The 21,057-nt window shown below is 34.2% G+C and overlaps 1 protein-coding gene and 1 pseudogene across 8 annotated transcripts in view; one reads left to right on the forward strand and one right to left on the reverse strand.

Moving 5' to 3' along the window:
- The window catches only part of NBEA (neurobeachin), a 557,443-nt gene that overhangs the window by 252,034 nt on the left and 284,352 nt on the right, over window positions 1–21,057 (reverse strand). The gene's annotated exons all lie outside the window — the stretch shown is intronic.
- On the forward strand, window positions 4,902–5,020 carry LOC112482950 (annotated as a pseudogene).

A 21,057-nucleotide genomic window follows, 5' to 3' on the forward strand; every position in this document is an offset into this window, starting at 1 on the left:
AAGAAGTACTCTGTAGATAATACATATATACTTACACCAACCTTAATTTACCAGAGTCTAAATTAATAAAGCTGAGCTACTATAAAACTTACTAAAATTTTTAATACAGTGAAGACTCAAAAAGATTTACTTGAATAACAAACATAATGCCAGAAGAAGAAAATGTAATACAAGCAATGTAGGTGTTCGAACAAAGGCTATGTGATCCAACGGGGGCCAGAGTATTATACTTTCAAAGGAGAATGGTAATGTGAAAAAGTGAAAATCTTCAATCTGAATTCTGCTTGCTGATCCTGAAGTGAGCTCATAGTTAACTTTGGGAAAGGTGCAATATTATATTCTCATCTCTCTAGAAAATGTAGTCTACTTGCGAAACGGACACGACTGAAAATGAATAATTAAAAAAAAATTTACAATTCTGGGTTGTAGGTGTTATTGGATGTGTCTAAAATACCCTGACTGGTAAAAAAGCATAAGAAAGACAGCATCAACAAAGATACTATAACCTGCTGAATGATTAAATTAATGTTCTTTTAATTATATATCAGACCCTAATACATTAGGAGATATATTACTCTTACATACTTTAAGAGTACTACTTCTAATACATTGAGATATATTACTCTTACATACTTTAAGAGTACTACTTCATGCCTCGGACATATAATTCACCACTTTGCAATTTTTACTGAAGGTAGAGAGAATCTATTTAGGTATACAATTTTAGGATAAGTAAATACTCTTCAGAATAAAGGTCCCCAACCTTTTTGGCACCAGAGACCGGTGCTCCTATGAGACTCTAACACCTGATGATCTGAGGTGGAGCTGAGGTGGTGATGCCAGCGCTGAGGAGCAGCTGCAAATGCAGATGAAGCTTCTCTCTCGGGCCGGGCCTGCTGCTTACCTCCTGCTGTGCGGTCTGGTTCCTAACAGGCCATGGACCTATACTGGTCTGTGGCCCAGGGAGTTAGGGACCCTTGCTTTAGAATATGATAATTCAAAACTAAAGTACTAATATAATACTAACATTTAAAATTGAGCCTTATAACGTTCACAGTTTGTCTTCAACGTGCTGGCCTTTCTTTGGTGTCCCAGTCTCAGTAAGCCACTGCTGTTCCAATCGGTGTGTTTGTGACGGGCCTGGGTGCTAGAATAGCCTTTCTTTTCAATCTTTATCTTACTTCCAGAACCACGTGGAGCTCTTTGCTAGATTTACCCTTCTACATGGGAGTCTCATATGGCCAGCCCTTCAGGCCAATCTCTATTCCCCTGGCTGCTTCACCCCTATCTCCAACAGAGAAGAAAAGGTCATTTATCTCCAACATAAGAATGTTTAAACGTACACAAACACAAATTTGCAGCTCTTTCTGAAATGTTTTTCCCTATTCATCTTCAAAAATATTGATGGAAATTTTATTGACATGATTCTTGTAATCAAGGTCATATTTTATGAATAATTCTAGCCATTTTCCATTTCCCTACCTTTTATATATTTACTATCTCTTTCTACGTCTTCCTCAGCAATAGAGCTACATAAAATCTATCCTGTTTACTGACTGTCGTCTCAGGGCTAGGAGAATGCTTGTGCTAGGACGAGCTGTATCTTCTGGCCATCCCCTGACCTGCTCGTCCAAAATAGTCTCTCAAAGCTCTTCTCTGCCTCTTCCTCCCGTCAAAAAGTTTCCTTAAAAGTAGTCCTCCCAGCCACACACTTTGATGACAGTTCTCCTGAGCATGCAGAGCCCTGTAATTCTCTGAATTAGACTCAAGTTCTTTACATGAGCTTTATGGAACGGTCTCTATTTTATCTCCTCATTCCCCCTGAATAATACTATTTATAGTTCATGCCATGATAGGCATAACTTATTCCTGGCTGACATTATTTTTTTACTTTAAACAATATACTTTTTCTTAGTCTCAATTCTGATTACTCTTGAAATTTTTACCAGTCATCTAATCTCCTTCATTTTAAGGCCACCAAATCCACCTAATTCAAAGAGTCTTCCTAGATGGGCAATTTTGGGGAATGCTTTATCTCTTACAAAGAAAACGTCTAAATTTTTCTTCCACTGAGTTCTCTTACGATTCAAATTTCTCCACATCTGTAAGGTACTCTATGTATGATCACTGTATAATTACATTCAAATCCCACTGGTACAAATGTGCTTGAGGACAAAGAACAAATGACCATATTACGAATTATTCCCACTAGTCCACAGATTCTATAAAAGCTGATGGCATGAGGGGATCATGTGCTAAGGTGGCAGAGTTAATACCGGGCTGATTACTCACGTGTTTCTAGTAAACTCTGTAACTTGAAATACAGCCCATAAAAGTCTGAACGAAAGACTAAACTGAATTAGTTTCCACTGTTGGCAATATTAAGCATTTTTACTTCCAATTCAACTTAGCTTGTGAATTTTTAGTTCATACTAAAAATTATGTATTTTTATTATCATTAAAGTGCATAGCATTATAAATAACTACAATATTTTGAAAATGTAAACCAGTTTTATTATTGACCGTTTTACAGGCATTAATATTTTCTAAAATATATTGTTTACTACCCAAGAGGCATTATGCTACATAAAAATAACAATAAAATTCTTAACTCCAAATTCACTTAGTACTTGTTTTTCTTTTTGTTTCTTGTACGTCTGACTATAAAGTAAAGGCTAATCTTCATGGTACTTAAATATATGTTAAACAGAATAAAATTAAAAGGTTTATTCTGAACATTAAGGTAACAAGGGCAGCACCAAAAAGGGAAGGGTTAATGACATTTCATCATTCTTTATGAAACTTGTGATCATCTTGTTTAAGCACTGAGCTAATAGGATAAAGAAGTTATGAAGAGATTCCATGGGATTCTGGTATCCTGACTACTATAGAAAAGCCTATTATCATGTCATCAGTTTCAGCACTAAAAGATAAATATCCTGGCTAGTACTTTATATAAGACGCTTCCCGTCACATTCATCACCCAGAGGTACTATATGGCTTGTTTCCTTTTCTCTAGTGCCCTGTGACCTCGTTTTAACATTCAGTATCATATGACATGAATGCCTATTGTATCTGTCATGGTGAAAGAATAATTGTTTTCTCCCCACTCCTCATCAATTTAGTTTTACCACTGAGTATTAAATATAATTAGACGAAGAAAAATATAATTTTAAAAAGATAAGATTCAAACTATTTTCCTAAATATAAAGTAAAACAACTATAATGAATAGGCAAGCAAGCTTGGAGGGGGTGGAAAATTTCATTAAGGATCAAGAAGGTAATATTCTTTTTCTTATGAACTCCCAACTCTGATTTGGTATCACCATAGGCAGATCATGACCCCTCAGGGCTTATTTTCTTATCTGTAAAATTGAGTTGCTACAAAACCAGGTTTAATCTTTGGCTGGGCATTCAAGATCTTTCTGGATTGAATTTGAACTCTATTTTGCAGTCTTATCTTTAACTACTATCATTATCATACTTTATTCTGGATAATTTAATATAATGAGCGTGGCAATGACCGTGCAATTACTCAGGACTGGAAAGTCTAAATATTCATCTGTTTCTTTATAAAGCATGCAGTCTAGTTAATGCTTCACTCAAATATTATTAAATATTGCTTCATATTAATATAATAATTGTCTAAAAAGCTGTATGATCTCACAAATAAGACTACAGTTCCTTGGGGCTGAGACTTATCTTACATATCTTTGTGCTCTACACAGTGTGTAGCAAGGGCCTGCTGTGTGTCATGTCATAGAATAGTTGTTAAATGGGTATTAATTTGAATGAAAGAAGGTATATTTCCCCAAATAACATATTAATTGAACTATCAGTTAGCTAACGAAATGTGCCAAACACATTTCTAAGAGGTCAGGCAATTCCAATCCTTTGTTATATGCCTAAAAAAGCTCTTGAGAAGTTTTCAGTGTGAAGAGTTGTTAATAATCAGTCTTTGATAGATTAATAACACAAATTGATTGAATTATTACATTAGTATAAAAAGAAGAAAAATCAAATGACCACTATGATAAATAAAGAAAAAGCATATGACAAAATCATATACTTATTCAGGATGGAAACTTCTAACAAACTAGGATGTGAAGGGAAGGCGACTTCCTTTCATAAAGAATATCTACCAAAAACCAGGCAAACAACACTATGGCAAATATTACAATTATGGCAAATATTTAAAACTTCGGTCTTGCCATTAGGAAGAAGACAAGGATGCCTGCTATAACACTGCAATTTGACGTTGTATTGGAGGTGTTAGTCATTACAGTAAAGTAAGAAAAACAAATAAAAAAAGGTATGCAAGTTGAAAAAGAACTAAAACTGTCAGTATTTGCAGATGATAATATTACGCTCATAGGAAATCTAATAAATATACAAACTATTATAATTAATAAGTGAATATGACAAGGTATTGAATAAAGGTCTATGCAAGGAAATAACTATTCTATATATCAATCTCAAGCATATAATTAAAATTTAAAAATAATGCTATTTATAGCGGTTTCACAAAAACATTAAATACCTAGGAGTAAATTCTATAAAAGATGCACAACACCTCTACATTGAAAACTACAAAATTATTATGAGAGAAATTAAAGAAAGAAGACCTACATAGAGTCATTTATCATTAAATGATACTATTTATATTACAGTGTTTTAAAGATGTCACTTCTCTCCAACTTGTTCTATAGAGTCAACGCAATCCTAATCACATTTCCAACTTATCTATTTATTGCAGAAATAGGCAACCTGATTCAAAAAAATGAACATGGAAATGCAAAGGCCAAGAGTAGTCAAATCGATCTGTGAGAACCACAAAGCAAAAGGACTTCCATCACCAGGTATCAGGACTTATTTGTTGAACAATAATAATTAAGTCAGTGGTCTACGGCCATGCTACCCTGAACAAGACCAATCCCGTCTGATCTTGGAAGCTAAACAGGGTCGGGCCTGGTTAGTACTTGGATGGAAGACCACCTAGGAAGACCAGGTGCTGTAGGCGTAAAAAATAAAAATAAAAAAATAAGGGATTGTAAGCTGACAAGGTCCTTGCAATCTGTGAGGTTGCCCCGCCTAAAAAAAAAAATTAAAAAAAAAAAATTAAAAAGACAGCATGGGCCTGGTGCAAGAATAGACGAACTGATCAAAAGAACTGACCAGAAAGTCCAGAAAGTCCAGGAACAGACCTAGAAAAAGGCATCTTGCACAGTGGGGGAAAGAATGTTTTTTCAAGAAACAGTGCTGAGTCAAATGAATATTCATATGGTAAACATTAATCCTGACTTCTACCACCTGCCATATACAATTCCGGATGAATTTCAAATATGATTATAAAAGGCAAATCAATAAAGCTTTTGGAAAAAGCCTAAGAGGACATCTCTGTGATATTCAAGGAGATAAAGGTATCTTAAACTAGAAACAAAATCACTAACCATAAAAAAAAATGATAATTTGTACTAGAAATAAAGCAGAAAGCAACCCGCAGAGTGGGCCTCAGATCCAGAATATTTAATGAAGTCTTACGAATCAATAAGAATGAATGGGCAAAAGACTTACACAGACATTAGACAAAAGAGGATAGGCAAGTCTTTACTGGTTATTATAAAAGGTACTCAACTAGTCAATAATGTTGCAGTAACTACGTACGGTATCAGCTGGGTACTAGACTTATCGGGGTGATCACTTCCTAAGTTCTATAAATGAGTAATCACTATGTTGTACACCTAACACTAATATAATATTGTATGTCAACTATAACTGAAAAATAAATTAAAAAACTAACAAAGTTAATACGATTGCCCTGCCCTTGAAAAAAAAAGTACTCAACTTCATTAGTGATCAGGAAAATTCAGATTAAGACTGTAACAGAATACATTTACTTCCACCTGACGGCTAAAATAAAAAAGACAGAAAATGCCAAGTGTTCCTGAGGATGCAAAATAACAGAACATTTTGAAAAAAGCAGTAAAGTTAAACATAAGACTACATTAAGACTTAGCAATTTCAATCTTGGTATATGCCTAAAAGAAATATTTATTTGTTCATCGAAAAAATAAAAACAAAAACAAAAACAAACGTACTAAAATGTCGATAGCAACACTATTCATAATCGTTAAATCTATATAATGGATAAGTAAGCTTGGATATGTTCACAAAATGGACTACTTTATAGCAATGAGGATAAATAATCTATAACTATATGCAGTGATATGGATGAGTCTTGGATATGTTCTATTGAATAAAATTAACCTGACAAAAGAGGTCATACTATATGATTCCACTTACATAAATACAAATGTAGGCAAAAAAAATAAATATGCTCTTAGAATTCCGGATAGAGGTTACCTTGCGGGAGGGAGTTGTGGAGAGCACAAGGTGAGGCTTCTAAGGTGTTAATGTCTATTTCTTTATCTGGGATGATAATGCATAGATATTTTCAGTTTTTGAAAATTCATTGAGCTGTTTAATTATAATATATGCACTTTTCTGTACGTGTCACACTTGAAAGTTAAAAAAGAAATACTCATGCTTCATTGTTTGCCTCTTTTCACCCTGTGGTAATTTAGAGCCATTTCACTGCTTATCTGAAATTCAAATCTATCACTTTAACTTATAAAATAAAACCTACCCAAGACCCCAAAATCTCTGACTTTATTTGCATTCTGTACCAACACATAAAGGAAAATTACAAAGCTAACTTTATAAGCAGGGGATATTAAATGGCCAGCCAGTGTTATGATACAGTTTACATATACCAGGAAATCTCCCAAATATGTTTAGAATGACCAATGTATTTTCTGGAATTTGATGGCAGACATTCATTCCTAAGAGTTAGGAACCTTTCTGTATTTGATTTTGTTCTAATCCGGAAGAGCTGTACTAATCAGTGACGGTGATGGGTCTTTGGAAAAATACTATGGTCACTCTAATCTCTTCTTCCCTGCTATTTTAAAGTGATTAGTGAAGAGCTTGTAAAGACCAGAATAAGAATATAAAATTTTGATGAAAAGACCCAAATCAGTGTTTTTGTTTGGGCAGGGAGTGAATTTGTCTACTTGTGTTTATGTTTGTGTTTTAATTACTTGGTTTGATTGGATAAATAAAAGAGAGGTATAACAGAGGTCATAAAGACAGGACTGTACCCGTAGAAAGCACTAGAATTTACTGTTAAGAGACTGTGAAGGTACCAGTCAAATGGTTTCCAAGATGATATTTATGGTAAGGCACTGAGCCGAGAAAAAATTTAAAATTAGTCAGAGGCAACTGGGAGGCTAAATATCTGGGATGGAGAGGTAAAGATCAGTGGGCTCTGAGCGAGAGGCTTATTCATTGCAAGAGGTAAATTTTAATAAGGTTATGGAGAGCGAGCACCTTGCTGCTTCACGACAGTGTTACATTTCAGATGTAAAAGTTTGGAAGCATTTGTATTGGGGGGAAACTAACCATCAAAACCACAGAGAATAGTTCTGCTCTACAAGAAAGGGATATCCCGTCAAACTGTAATCCCCAAGGGATAGTTCCTTCTCACTGCCAGCCTCAAGTCCAACCTAAATGGACTTCGCCCTTCATTGGCAGGGGACTGGGTTCTGCCAGGGGTCTCCGTCTATAGTCACTGATCATCTTTAAATTAGCTTCCTTCTCTACCAGTGATTCACCATCTCTGCAGCAGGCCCATGCTGTTCCTCAGTCCCACACTGCTTGTGATCCACATCAGTAATCCCGCCACCACCAGGACAGCTGGCCGCACAGCTGGGAGGGGAGTAGGGAAGTCTGTCTCCTAATCTCTGTTTGGTAAAAATGCAAAACCACAACAACAACAGAAACATCTGAGCACAAACTTAGTTCTTGGTTCTTATCGGCTTTTTCCCTATTTCTTAGCTCTTTAAAGAAACATGAAAACAAGGGTATCTGATGGTCATAGGCTTTTCATCACCACAGAATTTACCCTGTCACCAGGATGGAATGAGGCCTGAAAATCTGCTAGGAAGAAGAGCAGAGAGGGTTCCTCAGTACCTGAGCTCCCCAGCCTGCTGATGGGGCGCAAAGGCCTTTAACCTTAAGCAGGCTTACAGCAACTCTTCCGCAGGCTGCCTCTGTTGGAGTCTGTGCCCACAAATGCAATCTCTGTTCCTAACTATTCTGCAGCTCCGCCCCCTTCCCTCAGCAGTCTTAACAATCTGAAAAGGTGGACATCCTATCCCAGCATCAAACTCGCCTGAAGACTCCAGCTTCCTGGAGACTATTTCTCAGGTCTTGCAAAAGTCTAGACAACTGGGATAACTTACAGAATGAAGAAAAAGAGGAAAAGAAGAAAAATGAACTAAAGGACATGCTCGGCACCAAAGAATTTGCCTTTTGCCTAAAAGATTTGTTACTTACCAAATCCGGGTTTCGTGAAAAATAGTAACACTATAATTATATTGTAGTTATAAAAAGTTTACAGACAGTTAAACCACAGCAGTGCAATTAAATTTTAACTAAATTTAAAAGGAAAGAAATAACATTCTTAAAAAGCAATGAAGGCTTTCACTGGAATGATTGTGACATTTAACTAACTACAGCAGCCATATCGATGAACAATACCACAGAGCAACTCAGTAAGGCTTGGCGCTTTATAACAGTACCCGTAATGGAAAAGTTAATGTAGCATTGAATAAAAGTGAGATGCTCAGCCGCTGCAGTAAAACCTTTAGATCATGGAATTAATGGATCGTTTTTCTCTCCCTATTCTTGACCAAAACTAAAAGTTATAATAAAGAAAGGAATTAAAAAAAAGGAATAACAATAACAAAAACCAGGCTGATGGTTTGTATCATTCGATTAGTCCCTGACAAACTGCATCCTTCTTAGACATTTTCTCCTCAAAAATACTTTTAAGGTAAAACTAACACAGAATCATTATTTTCCAAATATTCAAGAAGCAAGAATTTATTAACTGTAAACTAAAGTCTTATTAATTCATAATTCAGGTAACTACGAATTTAAAAAAAAAAAAGGAACATATGCCTAATGTTTTCCTAAATTCCTTATTCCTTAATTTTTCTGACTTAACATATTCAGGATAATGTGTTATTACAAAGCCGAACATGTTATTTATTGTAAATTTTAAACTCCCAAATGCTATGATTTTATGCGTAGTTTCTGGAAACACAAGTTAACTTGACACCCTGATAAATATCTGCAAAACAATGACATAATAAGTGGATCCTTGTTCGTGTTATATATAAATACTGCTGCCCATGTCTTTTATGCAGTGGAAGGGAAGAATAAAACACGTAGATGTCACGTTTAACCAAGATTCCTTTAAGGTGAAGGAAGAAAAAACAAGAGATAGTCAAGGGGATCAGTCTTGGAATAATCTTATTTTTTGAACGAATAGGTGAGGGTTTTATATTTTAAAACAATTCGAGATTCCTTTAAGGTGAAGGAAGAAAAAACAAGAGTCAGTCAAGGGGATCACGAATAGGTGAGGGTTTTATATTTTAAAACAATTCCACAAAAATCTCATAACTTTTAGATTTCATTTGGCAAATTTAACAAAACCTTGCTGAACGAGTAAAAGAGCACCCAAATCTGGAACATGAGACAGCCTAGAGTCGAGATGGCATGGTCATCCAAAGTTCTTGAATCAAAATGGATGTCTTAGGTTCTAATTCAAAACTCAAAAGAAATTAACGTATAGCATGAGTTTTAAATCAGATTTTAACTAGATAAATAAAGACAATCTAGTAGATGTGTCCAGTCATGGATGTACTTTTTGAAAGACCAGGAAAGTAATGCTAAGGTGATTAATAATAGTTAATTACCCAGAAATGAAATAATAAACCTATACGCATTTTAACTTTAATAACTTTTTAAAAGCTGCCCCAAACTTTTAAAACCATAGGTTAAAGTTCTGACTTTATAGCATTGTGGGTGATACTGTTTCTCTTGGAAAAGCTTTATTAATGAACAATACTCTTCCACATTTTTTTTAGCTCAGTTAGTTCTATTAAATAGTCTAGCCATGTATTACTATGTATTTGTAAGAATATGACACCAATTGATAAATGTTTTCATTGAGATAATAGTTCAGAAGTATAAAAGAAAACCATAAGATAAATGAGGAATCAGAACAGTAATTTTTTAAGCCCTGAAATGTTCGGGGTTTGAAATATGCTAATGAATATTCCGATGATTAAATATAATACCGTAGATATTTAAATTTAAAAAAACAGTTAAAATGCCAATAGGTTATTATTTATGTTTCTTTTTTAAGTTATTACCAATTTGAAATATTCATTTATTTGATAAATCTTTGATAGCTGCAGGATTTTGTTTTCTAATTTATGTTCCATAATGTTACCTTTTACAAATGAAAAATATCGAAGCTTGAAAATGGTAGGAAATTGCCAAAGCTGATCTGAAACTTTGGAGATGAAAACTGAATTCAAGTCTGTCCTAGTCCAAAGTTCCAATGTAAAACGCTGTCCATATAATGAATTATTACTTATAAATTAATTTAATAACAAATTTTACACTAAATTTAACAATTTAGTTTACTTTTCTTATATAAAAAATTTACCAAAAATACACCGAAAATTAGAATTTTACCAAATATGTAAAACACTGTAGTTAAATTATTCAAATATCCTGAGTAATAGTATTATTCATTTTTCCATATTTCGAAATAAAGGAGAAAGAGGTGGAGACAGAAGCAAAATGTATTCTTATTCAATTACTTATCCAACCTTAATAATTTCTGAAATGTTAGCAAATATACCACAATAATAATTATTTGGGTACATTCATTTACTTCCTCATTTAAAGATCACTTCTTATGTGCCAGGCACTCAGATATACACCAAGAACTTCAACTCCCTAGGAACACGGAGTTTTGGCAGTAAAGTTAAAAAAAGAAATATATACAACATGGCAGGGATAAAACTAAGTAACAAAGTGTTATAGAAGCAGAGAGAAGGAAGAAACTAAACCAAAAGTGGCACTACTTAAAACGTGTCATTAACCTTAAGACCTCACAGGGTACCTAGTTAAAGATGTCCAGTGGACAGTTGAAAATTCTGATCTGACCAGATGGGATTTTTAACAAAGGTTGGTCAGTGGTTTTTGTTTGTTTTGTTTTTCTTGTGTTCTTTTTATCTTGGGATGATAAAGTAAGGTTTGCCGGTATTCAACTAAACTTGCAGGCTACCATAAAAATACTTGGACCCAATAGATGGCACAGTTCGGCGTTAGCAAGTAGGCACCTTATATGGTTTGGGTACATTTGTTTATGAGCAGTGGCTAGAATAATGGACCCTTCTTAACCAAACTTTCTAGCCCCAGCATCTGAAACCCAAACACACTGAACTGACTTAATATATTATGTTTCAGGTGTAATTTAGATATCTTTGGAGTTTTATAAACTTAAGAATTTACCTCTTTGGGGAAATATGTAGCAAGAAGAGGCATAATCATCATCATAATAATAACATTTGTACTTACTATGTTTTTAATCTTTTACAACTTCCTTAAGAGGCATGTTCTGTGTATTAATAATAATGTAAAAGTTAAACATTGATCAGGGAACTACTTTAAAATATCTGGAGTGCAGACTGTTTCAAAAAAATGAAACAAACAATAGTAGTGTTAATAATGATAAAGAGATTTATCTTAAATAGCCAGAGTAAAAACAAGTTGGGTTGCAGTGTAACCCAAAAGTGTAATTTCGTAATGAAAACCATTTTAATGGCATGGTTTCCAGTGGAACAGAATAGAGATAGATATTAAAGAAATTCAAGAAATGCAAAGCGACAGATCTGAGGTATTTTATCCTTCTAGGTCCTGTATTACACACCAGGATTAGAGGAGTAGAGAGCAGTCACAGTCTGAGTCAGGGGCATGTGTACGGTTGTGAGATAACTATCATGTTATAGATAGAGTTTGCGTTGACTAAAGTTGAATTTTAATGTAAATAAGATGTTAAATAAGAAGTAGCCAGGATTGAACAGAGAAGAAAGCCTTACTGTTGATTGATATAGATTAAAAGGACCTATATGTGACACAGAATTACATAAAGACCAATAGACTTATCAACTTTATTTTAAACTAAACCAAGTATCAACAGACATGCCGCTCCTCAAGGGAACGATTACAAGGTCCTCATCATCTAAGTGCCCTTGAACTATTAACACTTGGAACCAATACTCACATAACTCTGACCATGATGCCATCAAATTTATTGAAAGGTGAAAATTTCAATTATCCACTTAATTATCATATACTTAATGACTGCTCCTAAGGAAGTTAATGTGTTTTGCTAGTTGTCTTTTTCATATGTTCGTTAACTTATTGCTTAATAATGTATCTTAAAGTGCCCTCAAAACACTTAGCTTATTCAGTCGGATAAATCCAGTTTACAAGCTTTAAAAATGCTTATGTGATAGTTTATATTTGGCATATTTTGTTGCCTGGCCCTCAAAAGCCTTCCTTTGTCCAAAAGCCAGCCATACATAATTTTTAAGATGTTAAGACTCAAAAGGCATAAAAACCCCTTTATGTGACATCCCATTCCCTAGCTTTGAAAGTAACTTCATCATAGAGTGTTTGACCACAATTTTCTAACTTATTTACTAAATAATGACAACAGAAAAGAACCTGACTTAAAAAACAACAGTTTCTGCCTTAACACCGTCCAAAAGGATTTATTACGATTTGTAGCCTCTAGATGAATCATATGAATCAAATTTTTAGAGTTTACATCAGCTTGAAAGGCTGTTAAAATAGATGAAAGTACTCTTCTTAGGGCTTGGTTATGTAAAGCTAAAGTAAAGGAGTTGACCATTAATTTAATGATATAGAAGCTTCTCCTCATAGAGTAATTTTTTTCAACTTGATGCTACTGGTCTAAGATTTAATTAGTAAAGATATCTGATTCATCTTATTTTTCTGAGTACTTGTATCATATTAGTAACTGACTTTCTTTTCTGACAGGATTCAGAGCATTTGTTTTCTGACAGGATTCAGAGCATCTGGGTTTTCTGCCTGCAATGCTACTGAAAACGCTTACGAGGGTCTTTATAGAACTGTCATATAAATATATTTCTATAATAATCTTTGTAGAAAAATATAAATTCTATGATTTTTCCACAGACTTTACATTATACATCACATTAGGTGTTTAGAATTTATTAGTATCATACAAATTGAATTAATTATTGCCAAAGTATAAAATCCTTTCGGAAAAGAGGATTAGTGATTTTACCACACCAAGCTAAACTGACAAAAAATTTTTACTTAAGGAAATTACTGGGAAACAAATGTAACTTGCTTTAAGATCATTTTATACTATAGATTTGTTATCTAAGCAATGAGAGTATTAGTAACATTTATTTTTTCAAAGGATATTGAACCTAAGTGGGATTTTCTTCCAGTTTGTGGACAGGACCTCTGGAATATAGTAGTACAGTGAGAACTGAGTGTTGTTAAATCCTTTAATTTTCTCCCATTAATTTATCCTAGTACTTTGCATGTTAATTTTTTTTTTTCTTGAATGGCTCAATGCTCTCAGTTTTTTTTCTCCTGAATTCCTCAATAGTTGTTTATAAAAAGGGTAGGGAAAAATACTGAAATTCAAGTATTCTGAAAACTGCAATTCAAGGAATTATCTATATAATCACAATATTAAAGAGTCCATATAGAACAGATATGTAATACAATATAAAATAAAGCTATATTAAAATGTCCTTATAAAAACCAATATTGTTAATAATTTTAAGTATGCCAAAAATTTAAACTGTTTTTAAAAATAGTCATAATATGCATATTATATCTATTTCTATATCTATATATCTATATATGTCATTATATATATCTATATAATGACAGATTCTATAAATAGTGTTAGAAAATAGAATGGAAATGATAATAAATAATTATTTCTTAGGATTAGAAAATGGGAGTGGTAAAATGCTTCTGTAATATTACTATCTGGGCCATATTTATTCCATCAGATAGTTAATTCCTAAAGCTGAAACAATCATTACATTCTGATGTCCATCTTTTTGACTGAACTACCCAGAGGGAGATTTATGGGAATGGTCTCATGTCAGGGTCACAAGATTAAGTGAACAGTGATGACAGTAAACAAGCCATTTCTCTATATTCCAAACGGTTTAACTCGGTTACTTAAAATCCCATAAACATAAATAGTCTTTTCTCTCTACAATGTATCCATGACAGATGACTTCAAAACACAGCACTCTAGGGCAATGGCACTTTCTAACTAAATAGGCAACCCTTATTATTGACAAAAGACATTAAACTACTTGTGAACACAAATATCAGAAATACTCCCAATTTAATGCATAAAACTTTAGTGTGCATATAATATACAACAATATTACCGTAAACTAATTTACTCATTTCATTTATAAAAACAAATATACATGTAATTATAAAATGAAGATACTTATAGAGAAAAATACTGTTTAAATTCAAATTCCTAAATGTTTTAACATGTCTATTTATGATTTTTAAGAAGTCGATGAGTTGAACATATTATTTTAGAGAATGTAGTGATATTTAAGTAACATTTAATGAAGTGATAATTAAGTGATATTTAACTAATATAAAAAGCAAGCTTATAAAAATAATCACATCAAAGGAGCCCAGAGATTTTTCTCAACAACCCGATCATGTACCATCTTTAATGATTCCTACAAAAACGCTGTCTGCCAAGAAAATAGAAGTTACTGCTTGGGAAATATTTCTACAATTTGGTATATGCATGTTTTAATTAGCAGCCTAAAGTACTGAGGGACTCTATTAAATCTCATTTTAAATCCAGGCACTTGCTGCAAATGGTCAAAATTTTAAACTTTATGCCATTTTAAGTCAGAAGTTTCATTAATGTGGCTATCCGAAACACTAATTTTTATTTTAAAATTAGTGACATACATGGTTGTATTTAATATTTATGAGCTTTATTATTTTGTTTCTGCTTACTGATTTTCTTCATTATCATTTGTATGTTTATGTAATCCTAATTTTATGTTTGTAAGCACTTTTATAGTGTCTTACTTTGGACTTACTAAAATAAACATACTAATTAAAAAAATATATATTTTAGGGGGAAAAAACAGCAGAAATGATGGTGGCATTCGACTGGGTCACAGGATTCAGCTTGATCACATTTACATGCATATAACAGACATTACTGTCCTGACCTATATAATCACTACTGGTCTATATCACCCAGTTCTTTCAAATCATTGTCTTACTATGTGATCTGCATGAGAATTCTAACAGGAAAAATGATATGACAGGCTCGTAGAGTTCCATCACCCTGGAACATTTCCTATCCTCTATTCATGTGGACCCGCGTTACATATTTTTTCGGAAAGATGACCTATGAGACTCCTTTAAGGTTCCTGCTAAATCCGGCAATACGACCTTCTTCCTCTCCCCATCTGGGATCCTCAACCAGCCTTGCAGGCTGTTCCTTTTGTTTACTGAAGATTAGAAGATGCTGACAATCTTCCTTTCCATCCAAAATACTGAAATTATCTTGGGTGATGCAACATAAGAGCCACTTGCAAAAGTTCATGCTTTGATTTTCTTACTTCCTCATTACTATATCTTTAACTCAACTCCACTTATCCACTTTCACGACCACATTCTGAATCTGTCCATCTTATATTGGTATATTTCTTAAGTTCAAACATCCAACTTCCCAACCTTTGAGTTCACCGACTCTTGTTTTCTTGACTCCATTATTTTCTGCCTATCGGTCCCCTTCTTTCTCTACTTCCCTTCTTTATCTAGCTTAGATTAAGTACACACTCTATCACTTCAACCACTTTGTTTAATCTTAATATTCTTGCTCTTTTACAGTGGTGAATCTAACCAGTAAAAAACAACCCTGGAAGAATCCATATTCTAACTATTTTCAGTTCTTGGAAGAAGAGAGCATATATCCTAGATGAACTGCTGGCAGGACCTGTTGAGGGATGATTTGCACATGTGTGTTGTAAGGGGAGAGGGAGGGCTGAAAGAAAGAAGTAAATCAAGGATTTTATAGATGCCTTTTTACTGGGAGAACAGGAGACATGGAATTTGTTGGAGATGGGAAAAATATGCTTTGGCCATGTCTGAAAAGGTTATCACATGCATAAATAGTGAACTAATGACACCATGGAGCTCTATTTTCAACTTCTTGGTGGACATGTCCACTATAATATGACACAAGCAAAGCAAACTCAACAATCACCTTACTATCTGCACCAGTTTCTTCAGTGTCTTTCAGTTCTAAGAATGGCACCAACATTCACTCAGTGAATCATGGCAGCGTCTTGGGTAAGATCCTTGGTTCTTTCCTATCTATTTAATCATTAAGTCATAATGATTCTACCTACTTTTAGATTTATGTTTTCTATTAGTGCAGTGCGAATTAGCAATCTCATTTAGTTAGAACATAATTAGTTGAATGTTGAAGGTTCAAATTCCCAAGGAAAAACAAAGTCTGTTACGTTGTTATAGAACCTTTCGATCAAACAGATGTATTAGGATAGATATAGAAAGATCTGGGCCAAAGAATTTAAATGGATTGGAAAAGTAAGCAAAATCCAAAATCCCTCCTCCATTCTACGCCGACCCCTCCAAAAAAAGCAGGATTTTTAACCTAGACCTGAGGTTACCATTATCTTCTCAGCAAACATAAGTATTCCTTTTAAAAAAGTAGCTGAGCTATTCTAGAAGAGATGATGGACACAAAGCCTTGAAGGGTGAAGAGACTGAAGTATCCAGGGTTTGAGTGGTTTATGCCAAGACAAAGAAAATAATGTATAAGAAGAAAGTCCTAAAACTGTTAGGGTACATTTACTCCCAATGAAAAGGCAGGAACATATATGGCTGAGCCCTAGGTGCCACAGCTCCTTGCATTAGTATAGAACCTAATGTCTCATTTTGTGCAGAAACAGACCTACGTACAAGCACAAATCAAGCAGGTCCCTAGCGTGCAGGGTGGAATGCGGATCCCAGGGCTTTCCATTAGGAAAATCACTACAGTCCATGCACAGTCCTAGAGTCCCTACTAATAACCGAGATTGAATTTTCCAATAGTTCCATGGAGAGGACCTTAGAGCAAGTTAATGTAGATTTAAATAAGCACCCGAGTACTGTGGTTGCATTTCATACCCATTATAGAAGGCAACAGTGACCGTTTTAAGATAAGGGAATCAGAAGTGGATCCAGGAAGTGAAAGTTAATAATTATTTAAGAATATTCCAAATTCAGAATTTATTTCAGAAGCATCAATTTTCACTTCACTTGATGATTTAGTGTTTATTTCATGTTACTTTATCATTTTAACTTCAAATTCTTGATTCAGTGTGTATGAAAACTCGTGTTTTGAAAATGTAGACTATCAGGCTAAAATCCAGTAAATATGTCATCTCATTTAAACCTGTTATGTTCATTTACATAGCTTTTTTTGAAGCTACTACATAGAGTTATATGAACTCCACGGCCATTAAACAAATACAGACGATGATGTAAATATATTTAATTTCTAAGAAATTTTTTTCCTTTTTTTTGGTCATGGTAAATCTTACAGTGTTACCGAGATAACAACTAGTATACTAGACTAGTTGGTCTAACCTTGTACCTATCAATATATTTCGCAATACAGCTTGTAATACTGCAGTCACTGAGTGTAGAGCATATTCTTAATTTAAATCTTGATACTTTAAACTAGCGGTCCCCAACTTTTCTGGCACCAGGGACCGGTGCTCTTATGAGAATCTAATGCCTGATGATCTGAGGCGGAGCTGAGGCGGGGATGCTAGCGCTGGGGAGCGGCTGCACATAAAGATGGAGCTTTGCTCGCTCACCTCCTGCTGTGCAGCCCGGTTCCTAACAGGCCATACTGATCCACGGCCCAGGGGTTGGAGATCCCTGCTTTAAGCTACTTGAAATTGCTGGAAAAGAGTTATTTTTTCCCCCTCTGAATACTTCCTAATCTTTATTGGGGAATAGTACATTAGTACATTTACTTTATTATTTTAAAAAGTATTTAACTTTTTAAAATAATAAAGTAAATGTACTAATGTACTATTCCCCAATAAAGATTAGGAAGTATTCAGAGGGGGAAAAAATAACTCTTTTCCAGCAATTTCAAGTAGCTTAAAGCAGGGATCTCCAACCCTCTGTGGTGGCATGGAAAAAAATTGAGATAATCTGAGTTATAATTTACTTGATTTTAAAACAGTAAATAAATATTTGCAATTCTCTACATTAAAAATGTAATATAGTTTGATAAATATTAGTATTTACAACTGAAGAGCCATGTATAAAGAATTTTTTAGGTTTTTAAATATTTATCAATTTATATTGTAAAATTCACTTTTTGGTGTACAGTTCTATAAATCTTGACAAAAGCACTGAGTTGTGAAAAATCTACCACAATCAAGATACAAAACACTTCACTCACCCCCAAAAGCTAGCTCATGTTGCCCCTTTCTAGTCAAATCCTCCCTCCTCTGTTAACCCCTGGAAGCCACTGATCTCTTTTATTTGCCTAAGGTTTTGCTTCTTCTATAACGGCATCTAAGCAGAATTAAGCAGTATGTGTTCTTTTGGCCTGGCTTCTCTTACTTAGCAGAATGCACCAGAGACCGATGCAGGCTGGGCACGCGTCTCAGTGCATCCCTTCTCACGGTTGAGCAGTACTCCACTGCGTGGTCGTGCCACGGTGTTTTAACCATTCACCAGCTGAAGAACACTGGGCTTTTTTCAATTTTTAGCAATTATTAATAGAGCTGCTATAAACATTGATGTATAAGTTTTCGTGTGAATGTAAGTTTTCATTTCTCTCGGTGTAAGTACTTAGGAGGATTGCTGTGTCATGTGGTAAGTACATGTTTAACTGTATAAGAAATGGCCAAACTGCTTTCCAGAGACTGTACCATTTTGTATGTTCTGCGGCAACGTGTATGAGAGTTCCAGGTACTTCACATCTTCGTCAGCTCTTGAATTGTCAGGTTTTTGTTTTGTTTTAATTTTACCCATTCTAATAGATGAATGATTGCTGGTTTAATTTGAATTTCCTTAATAGTTAAGGATTTTAAATATCTTTCCATGTGCTTATTTGCCATTTGTATATTGCCTGTGGTGAAGCATTTGTTTCGATCTTTTGCTTACTTTTATACTGCAATGTTTGTTTTCTTAAGTTTTGAAAGTGCTTTACACACACACACACACACACACACACACACACACATAATTGTAAGTCTTTGTTTAGTTTTATATTCATGTAAGTAGGTAAATATATGTACATACACATACTTATACTTGCAGACCTTTATACTTACATGTCCTTTGGAAGATATGTAATCTGCGAACATTTTTTCTGAGTCTGTGCTTTTCCCAGTCTGAGAAAATGTGACATTCTCTTAAGTCTTCTTTCACACACAAAAAAGTTTTTAATTTGATAAAATCCACTGCACACTGAATGTTTATGTTCTCCCAAAATTCATATGTTGAAACCTCATCCCCAATGCGATAGTGTCTGGAAGTGGGGCCTTTAGGGAGCGTTTAGGTCATAAGTGTGGAGTCCTGGTGAATGGGATTAGTGCCCTTATAAAAGGGACCCAGGGAAACCCTTTGACTCTCACCTTATGTAGATACAGCGAGAAGACAGCCCTCTATGAGCCAGGAAGTGGGCTCTCACCAGACACTGAATATGTCACTGCATTGATCTCAGACTTCCCAGCATCTGGAACTGTGAGAAATGAATTTCTACTCTTTATAAGTCACCCCATCTATGGTATTTTTGTTATAGTGGCCTGGACGAACCAAGATAAAGTTCACTGTGGATTTCTTTTTTCTTTTATCTATCAGGCTTTTGTTGCTGTATCTAATAACTCTTTGTCCAATTCAAGTAAGGTCACAAAGATTTTATTTGTGTTTTCTTCTGGAAATTTTAAAGTTTCATACTGTATATTTCTATGATCCATTAAGTTAAATTTTGAGTCATAGGTCAGGGGCCAATTTTTGCATATGAATGTTCAATTGTTCTAGCAATATTTGTTGAAAGGACTACTATTTTCCATTAACTTGCCACTGCATTTTTATAAGAAAAAAAACAAAACAATAGAAAACAACTTTTACTTCATTTCTAATTTCCAAGTTTCTCAATGTTCCTTTCCCCCTTCTGCCTAAAAAGCACTTCTTTGAGAATATATCTGCTAGTGAGGCATTCTCTTAATTTTCCAACATTTGAAAACATTTTTAATTTGCTTTCATTTCAGGGGAATATTTTTGTTAAATATAGAATTTTTGGTTGACAATTCTTTTGCTGGCCACCATGATTTCTGATGAGAAAGCTATAATTATTTAAGCTGTTCCTTTATGTGGAATGCATTTTCTTTTACCTCTGGCTTCTGTCAAAGTTTATTTCTTGTAAGTAGTACTGCAGTGAACATAGTGTGGTACATATATCTTTTCAAATTAGTGTTTTAGATTTCTTTGGATAATGGATGAAAAAGGTGAAGGAATTCCTTTGGTAGTTGCAAAACAATCATGGGGATGTAAAGTATAGCATAGAAAATATACTCAATATCATTGTAATAACTATGTATAGTGGCAAGTGGGTACTAGATATATTAAGAGGATCACTTCATAAATTATATAAATGTCTAACTACTATGTGGTACATCTGAAACCAATATAAAATAATACTGAATGTCAACTGTAATTGAAAAAAAAATAAAATCTGGAGGAAAAAATATCGTTTTTCTGTATCTTTGGTTTTTAGAAGATTGATTAGTTTTTACTGAGTTTATCCTGTTTTGGGTCTCCAATTTTCCTGAGTCACTGACTTGACATCTTTCTCCAAACGTGATGTTTTTAGCCAATTTTTTCTTTAAATAAATTTTCTGTACCAATCTCTTTCTCCTCTTTTTTTGTGGGGCTTTGCTGATGTAAATTTTAGACTTTTGATATTGTCCTGTAGGTACCTGGGGCTCTTTTTATTTCCCCCCAAATCTGTTTCCCTCTTTT

This window comes from Pteropus alecto, unplaced genomic scaffold, assembly GCF_000325575.1.
Source record: "Pteropus alecto unplaced genomic scaffold, ASM32557v1 scaffold16, whole genome shotgun sequence".
In the NCBI taxonomy this organism is placed as follows: domain Eukaryota; kingdom Metazoa; phylum Chordata; class Mammalia; order Chiroptera; family Pteropodidae; genus Pteropus; species Pteropus alecto.